General features: G+C 45.3%; 1 protein-coding gene across 5 annotated transcripts in view; it reads left to right on the forward strand.

Annotated features, from left to right (window-relative positions):
* Positions 1-25,715, forward strand: part of GNG12 (G protein subunit gamma 12) — a 116,695-nt gene that overhangs the window by 26,859 nt on the left and 64,121 nt on the right. For 4 of the 5 annotated variants that reach the window (XM_070592334.1, XM_070592331.1, XM_070592333.1 and 1 more), the window contains exon 2: positions 23,672-23,724. The gene's annotated coding sequence lies outside the window, so the exon portion shown is untranslated. Of the gene's footprint in view, positions 1-15,970; positions 16,073-23,671; positions 23,725-25,715 lie in introns of those variants that run through there. The other variant, XM_008540777.2, reaches the window with a different exon arrangement.

Genomic DNA, 25,715 nt, shown 5'->3' on the forward strand with positions numbered 1-25,715 from the left:
GACATTGATAGACACAAAATGACCACCATGATAAATCTAGCAACCATCTGTCACCATACAGAGTTATTACCGTATTATTGACTATATTTGCTATGCTGTATATTACGTCCCCGTGACTTATTTATTTTGTAACTGGAAGTTTGCACTTCTTAATCTCTTTCACCTATTTTGCCCAACCCCTCACCTCCCTCCTCTCTGGCAACTATCAGTTTGTTCTCTGTCTCTATGAGTCTGTTTCTGTTTTATTTTGCTTGTTTCTTTTTTAGATTCCACATAGAAGTGAGATCATATGGTATTTGTCTTTCTCTGTCTGACTTATTTCACTGAGCATAATGCCCTGTAGGTCCATCCATGTCGTCACAAATGGCAAGATTTCCTTCTTTTTTATTGCTGAGTAGTATTCCATTGTATATATATACCATATCTTCTTTACCCATTCATCTATTGATGAACACTTAGGTTTCCATATCTTGGCTGTTGTAAATAATGCTGCAATGAACATGGAGGTGCAGATATATTTTCGAATTAGTGTTTTTGTTTTCTTTTGGTAAATACCCAGAAGTGGGATTTCTGGATCGTATGGTAGTTCTCTTTTTAATTTTTTGAGGAACTTCCATGCTGTTTTCCATAGTGGCTATACCAATTTACATTCCCACCAGTAGTTCACAAGGGTTCCCTTTTCTCCACATCCTCTCCAACACTTGTTATTTGTTGTCTTTTTGATGACAGCCATTCTGACAGGTGTAAGGTGATAGCTCATTGTGCTTTTGATTTGCATTTCCCTGATGATTAGTGATGCTGAGCACCTTTTCATGTACCTGTTGACCATCTGTATGTCTTCTTTGGAAAAACGTCCATTCATATCCTCTGCCTATTTTTTTAATTGGATTGTTTTTTCATATTGAGTTTTGTGAGTTCTTTATATATTTTAAACATTAACCCCTTATCAGATATATCATTTGCAAATACCTTCTCCCATTCAGTAGATTGCCTTCTCATTTTGTTGATGGTTTCCTTTGCTGTGCAAAATCCTTTTAGTTTGATGGAGTCCCATTTGTTTATTTTTGCTTTTGTTGCCCTTGCCTGAGGAGACATATCCAAAAAATATTGCCAAGACTGATGTCAAAGAGCTGACTGCCTCTGTTTTCTTCCAGGAGCTTTATGGTTTCAGGACTTACATTTAAGTCTGTAATCCATTTGGAGTTTATTTTTGTATATAGTGTTAGAGAGTGGTCCAGTTTCATTCTTTTACACGTAGCTGTCAGCAGGTGCTTCCTTTTTGTATCTCTGATCCTATTTTCTTCTTTTTTTTCCATTTGCCCTCATTTACAACACCCCATGTCCCATAGACATTCATTGATCCTTTACCCTGTGCCCTTCCCTGACTGTCCTTCCCTCTCCGCAGAGGTTCTCTGGATCTCTGTTGGTAGTCTGACCCTTTGGCATCTACAGCACCGGCCTCCTGGGCACCTGCAGACCAGCTCATCCTTCTGGTCATCCAGCTGGAAACCTTCGGGCGAGCTGATGCTTCTTTCATATTCTCTAGTGACAAAGCTGCTGCAGGCCTGTAGGCTGGCTCTCCTCTGGCACTGCCTGGGTTCCCTCAGACATTCAACAGATACTTCCTTCTGCTGCTTTTTCCTGCCCCATCTCTCCTTTCCCCTCCCCTCCCTCCCTCTCACCCTTCCTTCCTTTTATTTTTGGAGCTAATATTTATTGAGCCAAGAACTGTGCTGGCTACTCTGTTTGTTTTTTCATTTAACACTCACAGCGACTCTGTGAAGTGATAGATTGTTATGATCCTGTTCTGCAGATAAGGAAAGTAAGGATCGAACAGGAAGGGTAACTCCTCTGAATTCGCATAGTTAAGTGTCAGAATCAGGGGAATCTATGCCATCTGCCTGACACCCGCCCAAGTCCTGCCTTTCTCCTGGACCTCTGAGAGGGTCCACATTGGTCTCTCCTTCTCTTGTCCCTCACTCTGCATGCTCCCAGATGGTGCTGGGTTTCATCCTGTACAGCACACATATGAGCACGTAACTCCCTCATGAAAAGTCCCTCAGCTCACAACTGCCTGCAGTGACATCTACGCCCCCACAGCGTGGCCCGGTGTCTGTCACTGTGAAGACATCAGGGTATGGTGGGAACCACGTGGGATTTGGTCCCGGAAGACCTGCGTTCAGTCCTGGAGCTCCCCCTTCCTAGCTGTGTGATCTTGAGCAGATCGTTAATTTCTCAGAGCCTCGTTTGTTCATTTATTCAGTGAATGTTTATTGTGTGCCTTCGATGCACTGGTTGCTGTGTGAGGGTTGTGAATATTCATTAGAAGCGAACAGACATGGTCCCTGCCTTCGAAGACCCTCCAGCCTGACCTCTTTCCTCATCTGTACACAGGGCTGATGATAGTACACACCTCACTGGGCTGTCACGGGAGCAACAGAGATGCCAGGCGTGAGCAGGCGCTGCTCTGTGTGAGGCGCTGGTCGCTGGAAGTGTGTTTGCTCCAGGAAAGGTCCCTGCACTTTTCTAGCTGCTTCCCTTTGCTGTGCTCCTCCAGCCCCATCTGCCTTTAAGCATCCTGTGTGGTGTTGATGGCCTAACTAGAAAGGTATCTTATCCATCAAACCTTTCCAGGCCCTCCTTGATTAATAGGAAGTTTCATTCATTGAGGGATTCAGGAATATTTATTAAACACCTTTTAGAGCAGTGTTTTTCAAGGTGTGGTCCATGGACCCTGCGGGGTCTCAAGATCCTTTCAGGGGTCCTCAAGGTGAAACTTATTTTTATAATATTAAGACATTGTTTTACTTTTCCATTGTGTTGACATTCGGAATGATGCTGCACAAGCAACCATTGCTAAAACTTCTGGGGCCTAATCGTTAGTCAAGGCAGCGGCCCTAGACGGTCCTAGTGCCTGCGTTCCCCCAACCACGCACTCACAGTAGAAAAAAAAAACAAGGCCATTTTCACTTCAGAGTGTCCTTGAAGCAGTAAAAAATATTAACTTTATTCAGTCTCGACCCTTGAATGCACATCTTTTTAATATTCTGTGTGGCACAATAGGGTGAGTAAAGCTCTTCTGCTGATAACAGTGTGATGATTGTCTCAAGGGAAAACACTGTGCCATTATTTGAGTTGCAAGCTGAACTAGCTGCCTTTTTCGTCTAACACCATTTTGCACGAAAGGATGTCTGGTAGACAAACTATGGCTATTGAAACTTGGACATTTGGTGGACGTTTTCTCAAAAAATAACATGGCCAGTCTGTCACTCAAGAAAAACAACTGTCGCTATTTGTTGCCAATGATAAAATTGTAGCTTTCAAGCAAAAATTAGAGTTTTGAAAAACTTGTATCATATGCTTTGAGAAAGTATATAGTGGTTCCCCCCTTATCCTTGGGATATACTCCAAGGCTGCCAGTGGATGCCTGGAACCGTGGAGAATAAACCCCATATAGAATGTCTTTTCCTGTACAGACATATTTGAGCTGTGACAGCAAAACTAGCATGAATTTCTTTTCCTTCCACAATTTCTTGGATAGTAGATTTGTTCTTACTGTAACAAAGCAACCTCAGCCTATGGTTTTTTTCTTTCCTTACTAAGTCTGGAACTTTCACCTTTTCACTGTAAGGATGCACTTCACATCTTCTCTTTGCCATATCCAAATTGCCAGCATCGCTGCTCTTGCACTTTGGGGCCATTAGTAAGTAAAAGAAGGGTTTCTTCAACGCAAGCGCTGTGAGGCCCAATGTCAGTGTGATAACCGAGGCAGCTACTAAGTGACTAAGGGGGAGGGGGACGCAGGTACAGCGTGGATCTGGTGGACGAAGGGGTGATTCACAGCCGGGTGGGATGGAGCGGAACGGCGCTGTTTGTCACGCTACCTAGAACGGTTTGCAAATTAAAACTTAGGAATTGTGTATTTCTGGAATTATGTAATATTTTCAGACCACGGGTTACTGAAACCATGGAAAGTGCAGCTGCAGATCGGGGGACTGCTGTATTGGAAGACTTTCCTGGTGAGATCAGGGGTGTGCTTTTTTGATATTGTGTGAAGAAATGTGTCAACATTTGGGAAACCTGCATAACTCAGGGAACCAGTATTTCTCAGTGACCCCTGTGTGGTGTTACAAACCCTGCATGGGTGAACGTTCTGTTCAAATGCAGGGCAGACTAATCAATTTTAATATAGCAGGGTATAAAAAGTTCATTTGAAAGGGTTTCAGCTAACCTTTAAGAAACTATCGAAGAAGACCCACAGTTATCGGAAAAGGCTTTCTCTCCGGGTATATCTGCAAAAGGTCAGACTTTCTTCATATCCTATGACCAAAACTATGTATCCCAACAGGTTGGACTTAGAAGCAGAAATGAGAATTCATCTGTCTTCTATTAAAGAGATTTGCAGAGACTTGACATTAAAGAGATTAACAAAAACGTAAAACAGTTCTACCCTTCTCGCTAAATTTTCTTTAATTTTAGAAAACAGATGTTTTTTCATAAAATGCTGTTTTGTTAAGATCTAATGGATTTATCATTGTTATCATTTTAATGCATTAATAAATATTTTCAAAACTGCTTTAATTTCTAACAGTAAATGTATCAATAGATTAAGCCAAATAAAAGCTCTTTGTGATCCTCAATTTTGAAGCGTGTAAAGGGGTCCTGAGACCAAAAACTTTGAGAACTACTATATCAGCACTGGGTGTAGACGGTTCTAGTCACTGGCGTGTATCAGCAAAAAGTGAAGTCCCTCCTGGGATGAAGTTTACCCGTGAGCATCACTTGGTTCTGGGTTCTCTGGCTCTGGAGCAGTCGCATGAAGTGACTGTGGAATAGTACACAGTGCTCTGTCATCCATGGCCAAGCCTGGGGATGGTCTTATCCTAAGAGCATTAGAGATGTGAAGAAGAGCAGTTCGCCAGAGAGACTAATAAACGGGTCTGCTGTGCCTGGAGCCCCTTCTAAAAAGTCCAGTTGTTGCTGTGGGAAGCAGCCCGGGCTGTTCGTTAAAAGCATCTGGCTGTGTTCCTAACTCGTGTGACTTCCTCCTGCCCTTCTCCCTTAGCCTCAGTCGATTGGGTCAAGAAGAGCCCCTGACCCAAGGCAGCCGTGGTCTGACAGGCATCCTGGCCTGCTGGGAAAGCCGCAGGCCTGTTTAAAGGCACCGTGTGTGTGCCCAGTCAGATTCCTTGTAAGGATTTGTGAATGAAAGCCGCCGAGGACAGGGAGGGTTGTCTGGTAGCGTTCTCATCTGTGGGCTGGAAAGACAGTCACAGAGTGGCCTCCGGCGAGCTTGGAGTCAGTAGAAACCATGAGGAAGCAGATGCAGAGAGGAAGACCCAAGGCGGGTGGCAGGAGGAACAGAAGCAGAGAAGAGGCTGAGCCGTTGTCTGTGTGGAGGATCCTGGCCTCCTGCTGCTGACTGGAGACCAGAGCATCTAGTTCGTAAAGCTGCCTCCCTGAGGCCTGGCCCCATGGCCCTTACTGTCTTGTGTCTCCTCACAGAAAGCCTTGAACAGTTGAGGTCACCTGAGGGAGTCTGTTTCTTTCTGAGAGAGAGCTTAACATACCAGAGGGCGATTGGAAGTCAGTCAGGGAGGTGGGGGTGGTGGCAATGGGGAGTCACCTCAGAGGCGATGGCGATGGAGTTAGCAGGCCTGACAGAGGGGTGGACAGAGGGCCTTCCAGGCTGGGACAGCAGCGTGGCTGGGAGGCCTGTGTGAGGAGAGGAAGGGGAGGGGAGGGGAAGTCAGCACAGTCCAGTGAGGAAGACGTGGGGTAGCTGAAGCAGGCCAGCTCCAGTGGCCTCATGTGCAGAGAGCATTGGAAAGCAGAGGAGGGCAGACCGGGGTAGAAGGTGAAAGGGGCCTCCTGTGGGCTCTTGAACAGAGGACTGGAAATGGAATTGGGGGAAGAATAGACGGGCTTGGTGAATGGGCAGGATCTGAGGAGGGAGCATTCAAGTCAGGGAAGCTGGATTGGAGACCCTTGTGGTACTCCTGCAGTGCCAGTGGAGATGCTGGTCGCCTCAGCCCTGTGTAGAGTGGAGCTTGAGGAGCCGGGCCGGCTCAGTCCCCTGAGAAAGGTCTTGGCTCTGACCGAGTGGTTTTCTTGTTAAATCCCACGTGCCTGTGTAGGACCTCCCAGAGGCAGCACCCCTGTTGACTGGAACCGGACTGATCCTTCTTTTTTCCACCTCCCACCCCATTTTCTAGGTGAGAACTTCTTTGGGCAAAGTATAAAAAGTGTAACTTGGAATCATTTGGATAAAATCAATTGTAGATTTTCCAAAAGTCAGAACTACCACAGCAAGGAGCCTTTTCCTTAAGCCACATACCCTTACTTGGACTTCTTGAGACTTCAGGTGTGGAGTGTTAAGTTGTATTTTCTGTTATTCATACTCAAGTTGGGTTTTTTTTCACAGTTGATTTAATCGACGGCTTTGTGCTGCGTGACGCAGCTGTGCCTGTGCGTCTCTGTGCTCAAGAACAGCAGGACCACTTCCTTCTACATACTCTTGTCTTGCCCTTGCTGGCACACCTCAGAAGAGCATTTCCATCTTGCAATGAAGTGTAAAGGGTAGGGGGGCCCTGCTTTTCAAGGGTCTGTATCTTAAAGGCAGGACAAGTTAGGTATGAATAGAAAAAGAACTTTAGAAATTATTCTGGTGAGCATGACTTTTTGTGTTTTATCAGTTAATTTTTAACTCATAAAAGTGTGATGTTTCCAAGTTAGAATAAGCTAGGTATTGAAATGGGGTGAGCTGAGGTAGGAAGCTAACCAGGCCATTTCTGTTGACCTTAGAAAATGTTAGCCAGTAAGCAATTGGCTTTACCTCTCTGCACCCCATGTGTAAAATGTTGATAATCATAATACCTCCATTTTACTGCGGACATGAGAGTTAAATGAACTGAAGTGTAACTCGACTGGTAAACATGGATTTATTGAGCATCTGCTATCTGTGTCTGTGATTGTAGTAGAAAATGAGATTGAAATGGAGACGATGTTTACAACTAGGCCAGCATGTAGTGAAATATTCCATAAATGGTACCCATTGTTATTATTATTATTTGAGGGAGGTGCACCCAAGTTGAGAAATTCTTGAACAAGCCAGTTAGCCAAGCAAAGGGTGTAGAAATGCAGGCCTCGAGCAGAAAGTACCCTGAGTGTGCCAGCCTCAGCACGGAATGGTTGTCCCTGCGCAGCGCAGACGGGTTATCTGATGTACGGTTTAGAAAGAGTCACGTGTTGTGCTTTTCACACACGTACACACACAGAGCATTCATCATCACGTGGCTTTCGGGCACCGAGAACAGTGTGTATGTTTAGCCAGGCAAATAAATGGGTGTCTTTTATCAGTAGGGCATTCATTTTCATCATAGGCACCTAGAAGGCGAGTTTTTCAAAACTGGTCGCATGTTAAATTGTGAACATGCATTTTGTAAGAATTCTGTAACGTCATAAAAAGGGCTTTAGAGATAAAATAATAGAAGAATTGATTGTGAGTGATTTTCTTAAATTCTGAATTTTTATTGGACATTTAAAGTAAGAACTGTTCTTGTGAGTCCAGACTCACATTCCAATGCTGGGCGATTCCCACGTGCCCGTTTTTGCATAGTTGGGGTGAGGGTGTACATCCTCTTTGTCGGTCTACTTTCACATCTAACCTTGGTTCATGCTGCCCTTTTCCTGTGTCTTCACCCTCCACATCTCTCTTCTTTTAATGGCAATAAAATAATCCTCTGCTCTGACAGGTAGGCATTAGTTTAACTTTTCATCCAAATACTGGACATTTGGGTTGTTTCCAGCATTTCACAGTGAGGAATGTATTTGCTATAAACATTGGGTACAGTTTGCTTAGTCAGCAGCTTATTATGCACCTTCTGGAATGGCCCTCTGCCGAGGTTTTAAAGTGATGTCAACTCATTAAATTAAGAGTCTTGATAACTGGCATTCAGGATTTCCTGAGACAGCATCTTATTTTTGGCTTATTTTTCTTCATTTAGTTAGCAGCCGTGTAGGGAGGACCTATCACGTGCTAGGGAGTGTTCCAGGCACTGGTGAGCAAGGCAGAGAAGGTCCCCTACTGATCGTGAGTCCAGCGGCCAATAGTTGCAGGACGAGGGCTGTAGAAACAGAAGTTGTCATGGTGACATTGCCATCCTGTAAACACAGCATCAGTCCAACGGGCAGGTAAAAAGTGGACATTTAGTCTGTGTGTCGCAAATGTCTAGATACAGTACAAAGTAACTGCTTTAGATTAACTGTGGATGGTGGGGTGGGGGGAGGTAAAAATAGTAGAATATTAAAAAGCAATACAGTTTTTGTTATTTCTAAATTAGACTAACAAAGTGATGGCTAGGTTTGAAGTTGCATGCTGTAGTGAAAAGCACGGCCTGTGAATTCAGATAGTCCTAGATTTGACTCTTAACTCTGCCACTTGCAGACTTGTGTTTTGGCGAAGAACATTTAAACCTTCTCAATCTCAGTGTCCTTATTCTAAAATGGGTATAGTGTTTTCTTTGGGTTGTTTGAATCCCCAGTGCCTAGCAATGCCTGGCACAGAGTAGGGGCTCAGCAGTTTGTTGTTGGCAGGAAAAAAGAAAAGATGGATGGGTGGGTGAGTGGATGGATGGTTGGGTGGATGATCATATGGGTGGATGAAAGAGTGGATGGATGGATGGTTGGTTGAGTGCATGGATGGATGGAATGATCACTCTGGATTGAGAAAGACTTGAGGGCCTCTTTGGTAAATGATATAAATACATCGACAAGTCATATTTGCCCTATTAGTTTGAGGTTTGCTAAGCAATTTTTCTCCTCTCTAAGTTAGAGAAGACCAAATTAGGAAGGCATAAACCTCTCTTTTGTCATCTCATATATATCAAGGCTATAGATAGCAGAAAAGAGAACATGACTAGTTGTGGCCCTAACAAGTAGAGGGTTATCTCTCCACATCTTTAGAAAGTCTGGAGGAGGCAGCTCCTTCTGCCGTTTGCCACTAAAGATCTATGCTCTTTTCATTCCTCCTGTCCACCCTCTTTGCCGTGTTGAGTTCTGAAAATACATACTTGCTTTCTGGTGGTCACCAAATGATCCTCATAGTTCTGTGCCTCGTGGCCAGTTTCAAAGTTGAGAACCATCGAGACACCTGCCGCGCTTCTGTCTTTTCTGAGGAGGTGAAGTCCTTTCCTACCATCCTCAGATTTCCCCTCGGGCCTCACCAGGCTGCTGGGGCACGTGCCCACCCTTTGGCCAGGTCTCCCACCTTTCCTGAGCTCACAGCATCCCACAGAACAAACCAGGCTTCTGTCAGCAGGGATATGCTGAGGGCTGGGTGGAGGGTGGACGTCCCTAGTGTCACCACATCTTCACACAAGCAAACTAGAGGGAAAAGAATGTAGAAGTTCAAGTTTATTAGACATGATTTACTTCTAAGACTTTGTTATCTGTGTTAGAGGATTCAGGATTCGCAGGTCCCCAATTAGGGTGTTAAGATTCTGTTGGTTTTAAGCTGATAGAAATGTTTTTGTGACCGTATGTCTCTTTGTGGCATGTGTGAGGGTTGTTTTTCTCCTTCCTTTTTCATTGCCAGGAACAACGAGGAGTAAAAGAGTTAAAATAGGAAAATATTTTCTGGAGTTAGTGCTAGGCCTCTGAAATACTGCAACCCTAACTGTTGCCAGAAGCCCTGTGCTGTAACTGGCCAAGGGACTGTTAACAAAAGACTTCCCCAACCAAGCGGAGTAAAGAGAAGCAACATAAAACAGCGTTGGAGGGAGGCCAGCAGGCAAGCTCTGTACAGGGGTGCAGGGATCTGAGGGTTGTTCGGGATGTCACTAGTGTATGGTTTATGTTGGCTCTGCCCATGTTCAACGTTCAGAGAACAGAGGAAGAAAAGGAAGCCACTTGCACAGCCCGAAAAGGATGCAAAGAGCACAGTGGAATCTTGTCCAGAGTTAAATTGCACACGCACACACACATTCTAGGAATAGAGATTTGTGGTTAAAAAAAAAAAAAATGCAAGCGTTTTTGTAGGAGCTTTTGACTTGGATGACAAAGTGCTTAATAATCAATATTTACGATTTTCCTCTTTTGGATAAGCCACCCAACAGCTTACATTCCTAAAGGATTAAATAAATAGGATTGCGTGTTACAAACATCAGAACTTTTAAGCTTTAAAGAAGTACTTATAAACAAAAGTTCGCCAAGACTTGCATATGATTTATTGCATTTTATTTATTGAGGAGATAAAAGGGCAGAACTGATACTGATCATTGTTTTCTATTTATGTTAACTCTGATGTTAGAATTTGACCATATCTTTGAACTGGGCTGTTTCTGACTTATTTTTCAAGTGATTGGAGATAATAATATCTTGTTTTTATACAAGAATTCCAAAGTCCCACATATAAAAGCTCCAGAAAGATAATGCTTTAAGAAAAGGAGAGAAGACAGGTAGACGTGCCGGTTGACTGAACTCTGACGCTGAGGTTTGCTAAGAGGCCAGGTAACAGAGAGAAAGGTGGAAATTCTGAGCGAGAGACTGGTTTCTGCAGGGTAGCATTCATTGCCACGCTGGGAGGATCCAGAGGGCCTCGGGGCTAACACTGACCACTTGGTGCATCACGATAAATGAGACTCATTCATGAAGGAAAAACACTGCCCTTCAGAAAAGCATCCATATTGAAGAAGCAACCAGAAAACCTGAATGTATTGGAGATGCCAGGCAGGAGAGATCTGTGCTTCCTTGTTCTTTCTGTCTCTTCCAATGAGTTGTCTTAATGTTCCACAGTATTTTTTGTGGCCGCTGGGCCCAAACTGCCTGGAAGCAAACAACAAAAGTGGTGTAGCAAACCACTTCGCATTGAAATCTGAGCCAGCCCTACTCAGAATTAACTGAAGGAAACGCTGCCACTACCATAAATAAGTCAGACAGTCTATTAGCCGAATTCTCGGAGCACTTCGTTAAGGTAATAAAGCTTTACGGCTTCAGTAAGAGGCTAAGACTGCAAAACACGTCAGATGCTTAGTAAACACTCAGGGTACAGCCGTGGGTTTGTGTCCATTGCACTGAACCATCCCATGGGTGACCCAGGGGCGGGGTCTCCCAGCCCGCTCCCCAGCGGGTGGTTCAGGGAGCAGACACATCAGAACCTAAAGCGGGAGGGCAAGTGTCATTTCAAAATCGTATCTTGTGACTCACTTGAGAAAGGGGAAATTTTTATCTTCATAATACAAATATCTGGAAATCAAATTCCACAAAATATTTCTGGCTAGTTGAGAATATGCATTCATTCAGTAAGAAAAAAATTATTGAGCTCCTGTGTCAGGTGTGGCCTCAGGCCCCAGGGTCCAGTGGGGACCGACATGGTCCTTCTCTCCCGGAGTTGCCATCCCAGTGAAGGAGGGGCTCACGATTCAGTAGGATGGAGCACTGAGGGCCAAGCACCGTGAAGGAAAACAGAGAGGGCCAGGAAAGAGGAGGGAGATGACGCTGAGAGCACCCTTGTCGCCAGCCCGGAAGGAAGCGAGGCGGGAAGCGTGCAGGCCAGCGGTGGCTGTGAGAAGAGGTTCACGCGGAAGGAAGAAGCAGTGTCACGGCCCGAGGCAGGGGTGGCTGGGCGTATTTGAGGAGAAGGGAGGTCAGTGGGTTGAGTGAGCCTGGTGGGCCCCGTGGAGAGTGTGGAGCAGGGGGGTGACGTGATCTGTGACTCCCCCCTGCTGCTGGCAGACTCTGCTTCATGGGGGAGGGCGAGATGGTTGTCCACGCAGATACACAAACAAATGAGAAATGAGGGCCCGAGGGGAAGAGATGAATGTGGGAGTGTCTAGCTCCCCAGTTAGAACGCTGTTGGACGCCCTGAGCTCCTCTAACTCCCCTCCCCGTGGTGCAGGGATGGATGGATTTCCTTTTTCTTGATTCTGGGTGTGCATTGTTGGGTTCTTTTGGTGCAGCGAGGATATGCCTGTATCCTTCACCAGAGGAGGGTGAGCAGACCATCTGTGTAGTTCAGAATGTATGTAAAATGGGAAGGCCCATGGGACCGTCTGGAGGGAGGGGCTGCAGACTGATGTAAGATAGAGGCAGCCAAGGTGACTTTAGCCAGGAAGTGAGTGGTCCAGGTAAGAACAGGTAGGTTGTACCGGAGCGGCTGGCTTTCCTAGGAGCTGTTTCCTTCCTGTTGACTTGTGGCTTTGAGTGGATTATGTTGAACACAGTTGGATTTGTTTGTTTGTCTATATAAGCTGTTGATCTCTTGATGATACACGAGGTCTTTACAATCTCTCTCTTATCTGCTCCCTTGATTGGTTTTCAGTGATGAAAAGATTCTCAACGCCCAGCCATGTTTTGGTGGCTACAATTTAAGACTGAACTAGCCAGTGGAACCCCAAAACAGGGTGGGATATTTCATAGCACGCTCGCTCCACATGTCTGTGAACAGGTGGGCATGGAGGGGAGCCCCTCGCAGCCTCACCAGAGGAGCACTTCTATCTCCTTCTCCTTCTGAGTCTACGGCCTGGAGAGTGTGCTCATCCACACCAAAGGTCTGCATAGTGAAAACAAAACCGCCCATGTCCTGTTTTTCTGACCCAGGCTCGGGGCAGTGCCCTTGGCTGCATCCTGCCCTTAGGATGCTGCCTGACTCTGTGTGGGGGACATAACCTGCATATTTCTGTGATGACTCTGTCTCGGTGTCTGAAGGAAGGAACGTGTGTCATCGAAAGGGATGATATGATTAGAGACCCAAGACTTGTGGACAAAGCGGTTATTTTCAACAGACAGCAGAAGCTCAGTTCCCCAGACTGCTCCCATAAAAGTAATTTTTAGAGGGAAACATAATTATATATTAGCAGTGATAAATGCAGCTAAATTTTTCTTTTTTAAAAAAAGTTTTCTGAGGCTAATAAAAGTTCAACTCTACTGAATAGTTGTTTCCTTGAATAGCTCTATTCAAGTGTGGCTGCATTTTGAAAATTTTTTTTTTTAATTGAAAACTAACCAGAAGTATGTGTTGCAGATCCTTGTCTGTTGCCAGAGAAAGGGTCTCAGGCTCAGATCTTTATCCATTTGTGTGGAGGAGCCCTCACAAAGAGGGTGCTTTTGAATCAGGATTTGGTGGCCGGCCTTTGGCTCTTGTCACTTTGGAGTCTTTCTGCATCTTCTGTTGCCTGAAGGCTGAAGGGGCTATTTTACTCCATACCTAGTTGCAGGCAAAGGAGTCCTCTTGAAGAGCTTACTCTCCCTCCTGTCAGACGAGAGCTGTGTGCGGCGGCTGCCTGAGTCAACACACTGTCCCAGAGGCTCAGTATAGCTAGCGTCTGGTCCATCCCCAATCCTCGTAATTTTCTTTCTGTGGTTCTGCATGGGCCAACTTTTCCCTGTCATTCATTCTATAAATATTTATCAGCCACCCTCTGCCTGCCAAATATTGCCACAAAGTAATATCCAATTGTGACTGTATTTATTGGAAATGGCGTTGTGTTGTTTGTCTTCTGAATTTGTGTAATTCTGTTGAGCAGTGAGAATATAAGCCGTTGCAGTGGGCAAGGCACTGTGAGATCCCTGGTTAACAAAGGTAGATGAGAATACGTCCACTACTCTGAGTAGGTAAGTGGACTGTTGTTTGAGGAAGATGTTCGATATCAGAAGTTAAAGCTGAAAGATATTTGCTTAATTCTCAGTTGACGACAACAACAAAAATTAAATTCGGAGCTGACTTCTGGCTAATTACTGTTTTCTGTAGGTGATAAGTGAGTGGTTCTTTCCCTTCAGCACGACAGCCAGTGATCCCTAGGCCCTGTGTGCTCTGCAGTTATTCAGGAGGAATTACTGTAAATGATACGGGATCCCAGACGAGCCCTCAAGATGTAGGACCAGAGGTCCTGTGGCTCGAGGGGTCCAGGTTCGCTTCCAGAGGTTCAGTCACACTTAACTTTGGACCAGTTCCAGTATAAGAACCGGGGCATCAGCCATGTCGTCCACTGCCTGCGCCTCACTAACTGAGTGGGTGACCAGCCGTCTTAGTTTGTATGTCACGGTGGGGGGGGATTCCTGGCACATGGAGCTTTCAGTGCCAAAACCAGCAAGTCTCAGCCATACCAAGATGAGTTGGTTTCCCGAGTCAGAGTAGGATCAATGAACAGAAAGGAATATCAATAAATACTGTCTTCTAAAACCAGCAGCTTATCTGTAAAATGGAGATAATTCTGTTTTCCTCATGGAGTTCTGATCTCTGGGGTTGGGTAGCTGGCTACTGGTTTTTCCTTGGAACTGGGGACCAGCCTCACCTCTTATGGGCACTCTGTCCCCTGGCCCTCCAGAGGCCTGTCACCTGAAGGGGCCTTGGCTGTCCCCTATGGATGAGTCAGTGCTCACTTTCTTTTTTTTTTATTTTGAGGAAGACTGGCCCTGAGCTAACCTCCGTGCCCATCTTCCTCTACTTTATATGTGGGACGCCTGCCACAGCATGGCTTGCCAAGCGGTGCCATGTCCGCACCCGGAATCCGAACCAGCAAACCCCAAGCTGCCGAAGCGGAATGTGCGCACTTAACTGCTGCGCCACCGGGCCGGCCCCTAGTGCACGCTCTTTCTCATGTGAGGATGCTGAAGATCCTGGGTCGTCTCCGCTGGCCCTGTGGTTCTCACTGTATTCACCAGCTTTGGGTCTTGCCTCTTAGGTAGTAAGGCCCCCTCTGTGTTCTGAAGCTCTTTGCTCCAGTGTGCTAAGCTGTTGGCAGCCCCCAGCGTGCACAGGTGCTCACTTCTTCTCAAGCCTTTGCAAACCTGCTCCCTCTGCCTTGCTCCTGCCTCCTCCTTTCATCTTCTGGCTAACCCTGGTCATTCTTCAAACTTTAACTTCCATACTGTTTCTTCCTGGAAGCCTTCTGTGATCATCCCAGACTGGTATAGGTGCCTCTCCTCCGTGGGATGGTGGAAGAGCCACCCGAGACCAAACCGCCTTCATCTACGATTTGCTGTGGCCCTGCCAGCCACCGTCCTTCCAGTTCCCCTTGGGAAACATCAGCCTCTCTAGATCTTTCTCAGGGTAGCCACATCCTCTCCATGCAGGGACCACCACCCAGTTCAGTGAGGTCTTCATTTGCCCTGTAAGGCACTGAGCACGTTGTGAGAGGACGCACACAATGTCAACTCAGACTGCCAAGGGTTACGTAAGTATCAGAGGGAGGCCACAGGACCTGAGGACCTAAGGACCTTATGTAGGGTGGGGACGTAGGATTTCATGTGTATTTGAATATACACCGAATGAAAAGATTTCCACTGTAACAAGTTTTAGTAAAATTTGAAATCTTCCCCTCAGTTCTGAAGATTGGATGACTGGCAGGCTGTACTGTATTAAATTGTGAATTTTGGATGCTTCATTTTATAATTTAATCCAGATTATTTTTCTTTCTCCCTAGTGAACATTAATCGTTTCCTGTGAATTTTTCTGACATCAGGAAACAGATGTTCCATATTTTTTATCTGAGTTCTTCCCAAATGCTGAACAGGACTTTTGTGCGTGTGTGTGTGTGTGTGTGCACGCGCGTGCGCGCGCACAGAGGATTTTTGAGGAATGAGTTATATCAGAATTTGCAAATAAATTCGTAAGAGCTATATCTACAGAATGATACAGCTTTGTCCCAGGCTAGAAACATTGTTGGACATTCTGTTTAGTGTCGTTTAGGCTTGTTTAGCTCATGCAGCCTTCTGGCCTAAGAATGCTTTAGATCTGTGTCATGATCATCTGTGCTCGCCAAAAGGACCAGTGGAGTGTGGTATACAAAAAAGCACACGCTTAAGGCAGCCTATACTTTCACGCTCTGATTTTTTAACCAAACTGTAAATTTTTTTTTCTGTTGTCTCCTAACTGTATAAAATTCTTCCCTTCTCCCCGTGAACCCTGAGTGAGCCCTGCCTCGTGCAGGGCGGAATGCTGGGCTCTTCAGGAGATTGGAGCACAAGTAAGAGATGACCCTGGGACTTCCTCATCCAGAGAAGACGTGGAGTGTAGTCTGAAATACCTGGAACGACAGGGAGAAGTGATGAAGAGAGGTTGGAGAAATTCAAGGCAAGGAGCAGTGTCATTGAGCCAAACAGTCAGGCAATGCTTAGGGGAAGAAGTGGTATTCGTGCTGGGTTAAAAAAAAAAAAGATAGAGCAGAACTTAATTTAGGTCTAAGTTATTTAAATTATTTTAACTGCATAAAAACTGCATTACGATGGTCTGTTATGTAAGCCATCATTTTGGGGGATTTGCTAAAATAATACTAACATTCTTATAAGCCAGCCACACTGATAAATACTGCATGAGGAATCTGAAAAAAAAAAACAAGTCAAACTCATAGGAACAGAGGAGAAAGTGGTTGCCAGGGCCTGGGGGTGGGGAAATAGGGAGAGACCAAAAGGTACAGACTTTCAGCTATAAGATGAATAGGTCTGAGGATCTGATGTATAGCCTGACTGTAGTTGATAACACTGTGTTGTATAATTGAAATTCGCCAAGAGAGTAGAACTAAATATTCTCACCAAAAAAAAAAGAGATAAATACGTGAGGTGATGGACGAGATGGGGGAATCCCTTCACAATGTGTACACATATCAAATCACCACAATGTATACTTAAGTATCTTACAGTTTCACTTGTTATCAATTATACCTCAGTAAAGCTGAAAAAAAGATACTAATGTATCTGGAGAGCCTGCAACACCGCAGTCACAGGCTGTGACTTTGTGCAAAGGCTTTTTAATAGGAGGTGATGTGGAACAGGTGCTTTGGATATTAATCCATTTTGCTCAAAATACTTCATTCAGCCTTCCACACTTCCTTTCACCAGGGGTCCTTTGGGTCAGAGGAGGAAGGACTCAGAGTCCAGTCTTGGCCAACTCCAGGGTGGGGGCCCCGTTGAAGTCACCTGGACTGCCTGGGTCTCGGTTTTCTCCGCTGTACAGTGGGGATTGTCAGACTCCCAGCTCACTCACAGGGTCGCTGTGCAGATCAAAGTGGGGGTAAGTGGACACTGAAAAGCAACCAAAAGTCAAACATTTTGTCAAGAAACAGTGTCATAGCTCATGAGGTTTATACAAAATATGGCTGTTGCTTATTATTTATTAAAATGCTGTGTAAACAAATAGATGGTTATCTTAAAATTGCAAGAGTATTGGAAATACGTTTGTAGCAAATACATGTATTAATTGTTGATTATTGTATACTATAAAGAACTCATTCAAACTCCTAAGAAAAATATCAAGATCTTGCCATATGAATAAGCAAAGAATGTAAACTTACTCTTTTTCAAAGTGACAAACTGTTCATAAACAAACAGGAGAAAATGTTCCTCCTCACTAGTTATCTTAGAAATGCAAACTGAAACAGCTTTAGGAATACCATTTTATGTATAAAATGTCAAGGTCTCAGAAATTCTCCTTTGTTTTGTTGATGATATTATTGCATGTTAATAAAAGCCCCTTTAAAAGCAAAACAGTGGGGGGCCGACCTCGTTGCCTAGTGGTTAAGTTCAGCGTGCTTTGCTTTGGCGGCCTGGGTTTGGTTCCCAGACACAGACTGAGATCACTGGTCAATGGCCATGCTGTGGCGGTGACCCACATACATATATAGAGGAAGACTGGCACAGGTGTTATCTCAGGGCAAATCTTCCTCAGGGGGGGAAAAAAAACAAAGGCAAAAAACTGACAAATTCTTCTGTTAGGAATTTAAGGAAGCTAGGGAAATAAGTTAAAGGAATGAAAAAGACTAAAGCATGAAGATATCCAATGTAATCTTATTTATAATAGTAAAAACTGGCAATAACCTAAATATCCAGCATTAGAGGAGTGATTTATGATAAATTATGACTTTTCAACATGAACTATTAGACCCCTTGAGCGATCCTTATGAATATATGTAGAAATATGTAAAAATATTTAAAATTTAAAGTAAAATGGAAAAAGAAAATAATGGAGTGCCAACATTCTCCATTATCCTTACAGCAACAGTGTACTAAAGGTGTTTCACACTTTAGAAAACCAACACTTAGGAATTAATTGTCCAAGGATTTGCAGCTCATTAGTTGAGGAGCCGACATTCAAACCCAGATCTATGCAATTCCAAAGGCTTCACTAGGATTACTACCAATAGCATTAAACTACGGCCATGGTCATGTGAAAACACTTATGTCTATGGAGGGAAACAAGCAAAAATAGATGGTAGCACTGGGATGGTGGGGTAGGGGTCAATTCCAAAGCAGCTTCCCATCCTTTTAAAACTGTTGTTGAAAAAAAAACCCGCCATTGCGCTTTCAATAGAAAAATGAAAAAAAATATGTTGAGTGTAATATTTCAATTATTTACTCTGATTTTGTATATATTCTCTTAAAGGTTGGCAAAATAGGAATACATGTGTATTTTTATAATTTCTCCGTAGCTGTGGCATAATCAGGGTACTTTCCTCCCCAACTTATCTACAAATGAGTTGAAGACATACCACCAGCTCCTCAATGAGAAGCAAAAGTTAAGTCTCTAGAACTTTCTGTGGATAGAGGACGGTGACCAAGCAGAAGAATTTCTCCCCATGAACGGCCCAGACCGGCTCCTCCGGCCAGGAGCCACTCTCAAGGTGGAGATGATGGGGTGGCACCATTTGGTGAAAGTAGGCCAGTTCCTGCGCTCAGGGTGTGCCCTTCCCTCGGCCAGAAGCCCTTGCACAATGGAGCAAAATGTCACCATTTTGGTTCCTACTGTCTTTTACCGTTGGGGTTCAAGACTTGATTCGTCGTTCTTTGACACCCAGCATGACTTCATAGTCAGTAGCCCTGACAGCATGTGATAGCACACAGATTTCTGTGATGGACTCAAGGCACAGGGTCTGTTTCGTTCAGCTTTGCCTCACCTTTGCAGAACATATACCTTTTAGGCCTACACTAGGCTCTTTTATATGTTTCAGACGCCCTTTTATTATCCATTTTGCCATGTGAGTTAACATTGGAGGTGTCTTGAGAGCTGGAAACATTCTCCAGCATACTTAATATAGTCTCTTCAGGATCTTGCTCCATTTTGTAGGTGGGGAAATATAAGTTAAGTGATTTATCGGAAGTCATTGGTGGTGAAGACATCTGGAAGCCAGGCCGATAAACCCAGTGTTCACCCTATTCCTTCAGTGCCGGCGTTATGTTATTTTCTAGAGCATTAAATATACCTAGGAACAAATATGTTGAGACGGATTAGAATCCACTCGCCATTCAAAGCTAAAGATCTCCCAGGGCTGTAGTTTTGTGTTTTATAATCGCAATAAACTTTGTAGTAATGAAAGGAGTATAGCAAGTTATCATGGACGTTCTAGACAAGTCCTGCCAATAGAACGTTTTATGGGGGTGGAAGTATTCTATCCCCGTGCTGTTCAGTAAAGTAGTAGCTTCTGTGTCTACTTGACCACTTGAAATGTGGCTCATGTGACTGGGGGAATGAGTTTGTAATTGCGTTTAATTTAAATTTAAATCCCCACATGTGCGGGTAGCTACTGTATTGGACAGCACAGTTCTAGACTTCTCAGTACCTTCTTGACATCTGCGCTTGGATGTCTTAAAGTTAACTAGGTCAAATGAGAATTCTTGATTTTTCTTTCCTCTCTCAACCTGTCTTTCCTGCCATGGGGGAAAGCCATCCTTGACCCAGTTGCCTGAGCCAAACCTAGGTGTTGTCTCCACCCCTTCCTCTCCCTCATCTCCCACAGCCACTTCCTCAGCAGTTCCTAATTATTTTACCTCCAGAAGCTGTACTGAAACCATCCACTTGTCTCCATCTCTGCTGCTACCATCCTAGGCCAAGGTATCAGCATAGCTCACCTGAACAATTGAGTGGCCTCATAACTGGTCGCCATTGATCTGTGTATCCACTGTGGCCTCTTCCAGACTCCTCCCTACAGCTGCCAAAGAGACACTATTGAACTCTTCTGGAGGGCACATCACTGCCTGCTTGTATGGAAAAATTTGTAGAACTTACCAGTGTTTGAAGTTATCTTATTTACTTCTTTGTATACTTGTTTATTTTCTGTCTCCCATGACAGTGGGAGGGTCCCCATATCAGGAGCCTTGTTTACCTCCTTCACTGCTGTATCTCCAGCACCAACAACCATGCCTGGCACATAGTTTGCACTCAGTAAACCTCTCAATAATTGTTTATTGTGAAAGAGATGAGATAGCAAGAGTCAAGAGAAAGATTTATGATTTGGTTGTTAAAAACAGAGATGATGCTGACAGCTGTACACGTGAGAAGGGGGCGGTTTCCCTTACATTCTGGATGCTGTAGGAAGGGTGCGTGCTGTGGCTAATTGCATTTCTCCAGGAGTGGGTAGGCCTGGCCACGGTCCTGATAGAATCTCTGATGTGAGCTAGGAAGAGCTCTTTTTCTCCCTAGAGGTCTGTGTATGTCCCAGATCTGGAAACTTTTGTCTTTCCTACAGCTAGAGCAAGAGGAGAGTGTCCTCCTACAAGGTCACTTTTATATCCATCTAAGGGGAGTTTAGATAATAATCGAAAGAAACATATTGTGCAACTCTAGAATGGCGAAGCGCTGTCCAGACAGCAAAAGGAGATTCCAACACGTGACTCATAAAATAAATAGAAGGTGTTTGGAATATACTCATATTGAGCTATTTGAAACCAAGAGAACTTTAAGAAATAGAGTTTTGTGTCCCTTTTCTTGGTTGAATATTGACTTTTTTTTTTTAAAGGAAAATGTCTTTTCTTGCACTCCTTTCTAGAGGCCAGCTAAGGCTTTCAGTGGGCCGGTTATGACTTAGATCCACGCTTACAGTGAAATGAAGCTGACAGCCTTGGAGGCAGGCTCAAGTCGCTTAAGCTTTGAGTTGTGTTTGTCCCTCTACTACTGACCAGGCCTAGGAACTGACCCTGCCCGCAGCACTGGCTGGATTTAGACGAGTTCAGGCTTGCCTGTTGAAGTGCATATTCGGAGACTCTTTCTCCTGGTGTGTTTTTATTAGGCGCAAGTTTATAGCCCTGTCCTGTATCCTTCCAGTGCTGTTCCGCTGTTTCACTGTGTGTGCCTTCATTGAGCATCTACTGTATACTGAACACCTTGCTAGTTCCCAGAAGGACCAGGATGAGTTAGACGCATTTTCTGCCTTCAGAGATTCTGCAGGCAAGTGGGCAGAGAGACCAGTAGAGACCAAGTGAAACACAGGAGCCACCTGTAGGGACAGAGAGCAGACGGCGTGGAGCCAGGGGGCAGGGGGGGTGAGCCATTAAGGGGGCAGCCTCTGGAACCAGACTGTCTGGGCTCACTCTCTGGTTCTGCCACTTACAAGCTGTCTGACCCAAGGCTGCTGACTTCCCCTCTGTGCCTTGGTTTGCTCACCTGCTAAATGGGGTAAGAGTAGCACCTGCTTCCTGTGGTTACGGAAAGGACTAAGGAGCACGTCCAGCATGGGAAGCAGTGCCCGGCACACAGCTCCCTGGAAGTCCGATTCATTGTTAGCAGCTGTAGCAGTAGTATACGTTTATTGATTGAACTGAGTGAATATGACTTTCCTACGCTTACTGCAGACTTTTCCTTAAGGCAGCCAAGGGGGTCCACAGAGCTCCCCAGAGGCGGTGACTTCTGACCTAAGACTTGAAGACAGGCTCGTCCTGCAGGGAAGAACGTGATTGACAGGAGGAACAGACTCTGCAGAGGCTCAGAGGCATGAGCGAGCGGGGGGCAGTAGGGACCTGTAAATAGGTCTGTGTGGCTAAAGGACCAGAGGCCTGTGGGAGCGCCCAGGAAGGGGGAAGGCCGGAAATCGCTGGGCCTGTGGGACTTGGAATTGATCCTACAGCCTAGAGGAAGCCCCACAGGACTTTCAGCAGGCCCAGGGCCCACTAGCCAGATTGGCCAGCAGCGTCCCCAGTGGCCGCAGCCACGGCCTGCTGATTCTAACAGTGTCACCCCCCCGCCCCCCCCCCAGTCTCCTTCTGAGACTTGGGCAGGCAGTTCTGAGTGTGGACCTGACTTTTCTCACTAGGTGTGATTTCTTTGGAGACCAGAGATTGATAAAGTGAAAAGGATGTGTTTTCTTAATTCTTTTCTACCTGGTTCTTCCTCTTACCCCCTGCCGCTGCTGGGAAGGATACAGAGGTGTCTGTCTTACAGACCCCTTTGCAAATCGGATGAAAGTGGTAGACCATTGCCTCAGAAAGCCACAGAGAAAAGATTTTCCAAAGACCCGTGTTAACTTCCCCTGCACCCCGACCTGGATTGTCCGAACAGGCCCCCAGACCCAGCGCAGTCTTTGTGACCCCAGGTCTGCCTGTGGTTTTCAGTGCTCTCACCCCCCCACGTTGTTGTTTTTAATTTCATTTACTAACACATCCCATAACGCTTCCGTCTGCCATCACTGCTCTTATCTGACCACGTATCATGGGAGCGGCCTCCAGATACTTGATGGTTATAATTAAAACTGAGAGGGATCATCTTATTTGGAGCCATTCAGATTTAATCGAGAGCCTGGTGGCTGCGGGCCTGGGCCCTGGGGGCAGACTCCGCGGATTAGAATCCCAGCGCTGTCTTTATCTTACAGCCTTGAGTAAGTTGCTTGGCCTCTCTGTGCCTCAGTTTCCTCACTATAAAACGGGAATGATGGTATACTTACCTCCTGAAGTTATCGTGAGGATTAATTGAGGCAACAGAGGAACATAACGAGAACGGTTTCTGGCACATAGTAAGTGCTATATAAATATTTGCTATTGTTATGTTGTTACTTCTACTAAATGACATCATAAAGTGGGGGAATGGTAGATTCCTAGGACAGGGAAAATAGATGAATAAAAGCTCCATCTGCGTTTGACCCGCTTTGGAGCCTTGCCAGTACCTGAAGGCCAAGAACAGGTTCCCTGGACTGTGCTGTCGAGTGTGGCAGCCGCTAGCCGCTGTGGCTGTTGACCGCTTGGAATGTGGCTAGCCCGAGTTGAGATGGACTGGGTCTTGAAGATTTAGTATGAAAAAAAGAATGTAAAATGTCTCAATAATTTTTTATATTGGTTACACTTTGAAATGATAATATTCTGAACAATTTAGGTTAAATATATTCTTAAAAGTAATGTCATCTGTTCTTCTTGCTTTTTTAATTTGGCTCCTAGAACATTTAAAGTTATGGATGTGGCTTGCATTATATTTCTGTTGAGCTGCACTGCCTTAGGCTCGTTGTTATCGGTAAAACAAAAATGTGTGCTTATTGTGATCAGATGGCCACTGCTGGAAAACCTTGTGTGCTCCTTGCGTTGCTCTTAAGTCATGCTGGAGCATCTGCTTTTTGATGGGCTCCACAAAGGAAGCCATGGCCTGCTCCTAGCAGAAGCGGGTCAAGGGACCAAGGCAAGAGCCGTCAGAGGGGAGGCTTCTGCTGACTTGGAGAGGTTTGGACGAAAACACTACCATTTATAGTTATACTGGCCTCAGCCTTTCAGCACGCCCTGAAGTAGATGAGAGAATGCTCTCTGTTCAGGAAGTTGAAATATGTAGGCGAGAAACTCTCCCTCTTCCATCAGGAGCCAGAAAAAGCTTTGCTAATCTTTAACCAAAAGAATAAATTACTCAACATTATGGCAGTCACTTGGGATCGAAAGCACATCCTTTCCAAACGTGGTTTACTGATGGAATGTTTGTTTAATTCTATTTCAGACTCGTTTCATCGCTTTAAACCTGATAACGGTGGGCCACACGAAGTCTTACTGGTAAGTGCTCTTTCATTTTTAAAACAAAGTGACTATTTGACATCATTTTTGAAATGGTATTCATGCTTCTCAGTTAGATGCATCCCTAACAGTCCTATGATTAAATGTCTATTTATTCACACTTTTTTTTTTCCTCTCTGAAATGATTTAAGATGTTTCTTTGCCTTAAAAAAAAAAGCAGATCAATCCATGTTCTTTTGCTAAGAATGTGGTCAGGGAAAAGATCTACGATTACACGCCAAATACTATTAAAATAAAAACTTTTTTTTGTAATGAACTATTTCCAGGCCCCTGTTGATGGTCCGCTTGTTTCGAGCGGTATCCAAAGCAACAAAGTGTTCCTTCAGCCAAGGAATTCAGACAGTCGCTGCAGTGTGTTGTAATGAAAATTGACTCAGGGCTGTAACATGAGGGCTTTCTTATTGCTCTGTTTTTTCTCTCATCTCTCTTTGAACCTAAATACAATTATTGTGAGACAACCTTTCTGTGATGGCAGAAAACTTCCTTGAGAGCTAGCCCAGTAACGTACTTTTTCAGTGAAAAAGCTTCTGAGGCTTCGGGTGGCGCCCCTCCCTGCTGTGTGATGATGCTGTCATTTGCAGTGTGTAGCCGTGAGCTTTTGCCGCATAACTCCCCAAAATTTACTGCCAGAAATTTGAGCCGAAATTTAAGGACTCAAAAGTAGCAATCATTTCTTTATCCCTCAGTTCTGTGGGTTGACGATTGGGGCTGGGCTGGCTCGACTGTGTGAGTCTTCTGGTTTCAGCTGGAACCAGCCATGTGTCTGCAGTCAGTCGTGGGTGCAGGTCAGCTAGGCTTTGCTTCTGGGGGTCACCTGGCTGTTGGCTGGAGTGATGACAATGACTAAGACGTGTGTCTCACCATCCTGCAGGCTATGCTGGATTTGTTCACATGGCGGTTGGGCAGGGTACCTAGAGAGAGAGCAGAAGCATCTTGAGGCCAAGGCTCAGAACTGGCACAGCGTTGCTTCCAGCACATTCTGTTGGCTAATGCAAGCTATATGGCTAGCCTAGAGTCAAGAGATACAGACAAAGATTCTACCTCTTGGTGAGAGGAGCTGCAGAATCACATTGCAAGGAGCCTGGATACAGGGAGGAGAGAAACTGTAGCCGTTTTTACAACCTACCATTCAGTGTTTCTGGGTCACGTGAAAACAGCTGTGATCGAATGAAAAGAGCGTGGAGAGTGAGAGGACTCAGGTCCCACTCCTGTCTCAGAGGCCGTCCTCTCACCCCACTGGGATTGACAGGCCCTAGAGTCCTGGTCTCACTCTTGGCCACCTGGCATCTCCGCCAGGTCAGCACATTCCTGGTGGTCTTGCCAATTCCAGGTTCCCCACTGTCCAGCCCTGCCTTCATTCCACACGGCATCGCCACACTAGTCATCTTGCAGTCCAGCTTCCAGGATGCACCTCCTTTGCTTAAAACTGTCAGTGCCTCTGTATCACCCTCCACATCAGCCTCGGCTCCTCTCTCTGGCTTCTCCGCTTCTGTTATCTGGCCCAGTCCTCGCTTGCTCATCTCCTGCTATTTTTTTATTCTAGCCACACTAGTGTATTTACCATTTCTCTTGAGGACACCTCGTGCTGCTCACCCTTCTCTACTCAGAAATCCTTCCCATTCAGCAGGGCCCAGAAGAATCTTCCTTCTCCATAACGTGGCCTGCCCTGCCTGTTCCTCTATCTGAGATCCCTGCCCTGAACTCCTTAGAGCCAGACACAGCCTCTGTGATTCACTCGTCTTCACCGTGGCTCGTCTTTCTTCCTCCACGGCTTTGCCAGCGCTGTGAGAGCAGAGGCTCCCTGTGCCTTCCTTGCAGTGTCAGCACAGGGCCTGGAGGACAGCAGGTGCTCAGTCAGCTGGGAAGCTGCATGGACAGTGCACCTGGTCACCCACCAGCAGCTCCTCGGGATCATACGAGGCACCTGTTGAAATACATGCTCATAGTCGCTTCCACTGGGCTGTCCACAT

The sequence above is a fragment of the Equus przewalskii genome, chromosome 24 (genome assembly GCF_037783145.1).
Source record: "Equus przewalskii isolate Varuska chromosome 24, EquPr2, whole genome shotgun sequence".
Classification (NCBI taxonomy): domain Eukaryota; kingdom Metazoa; phylum Chordata; class Mammalia; order Perissodactyla; family Equidae; genus Equus; species Equus przewalskii.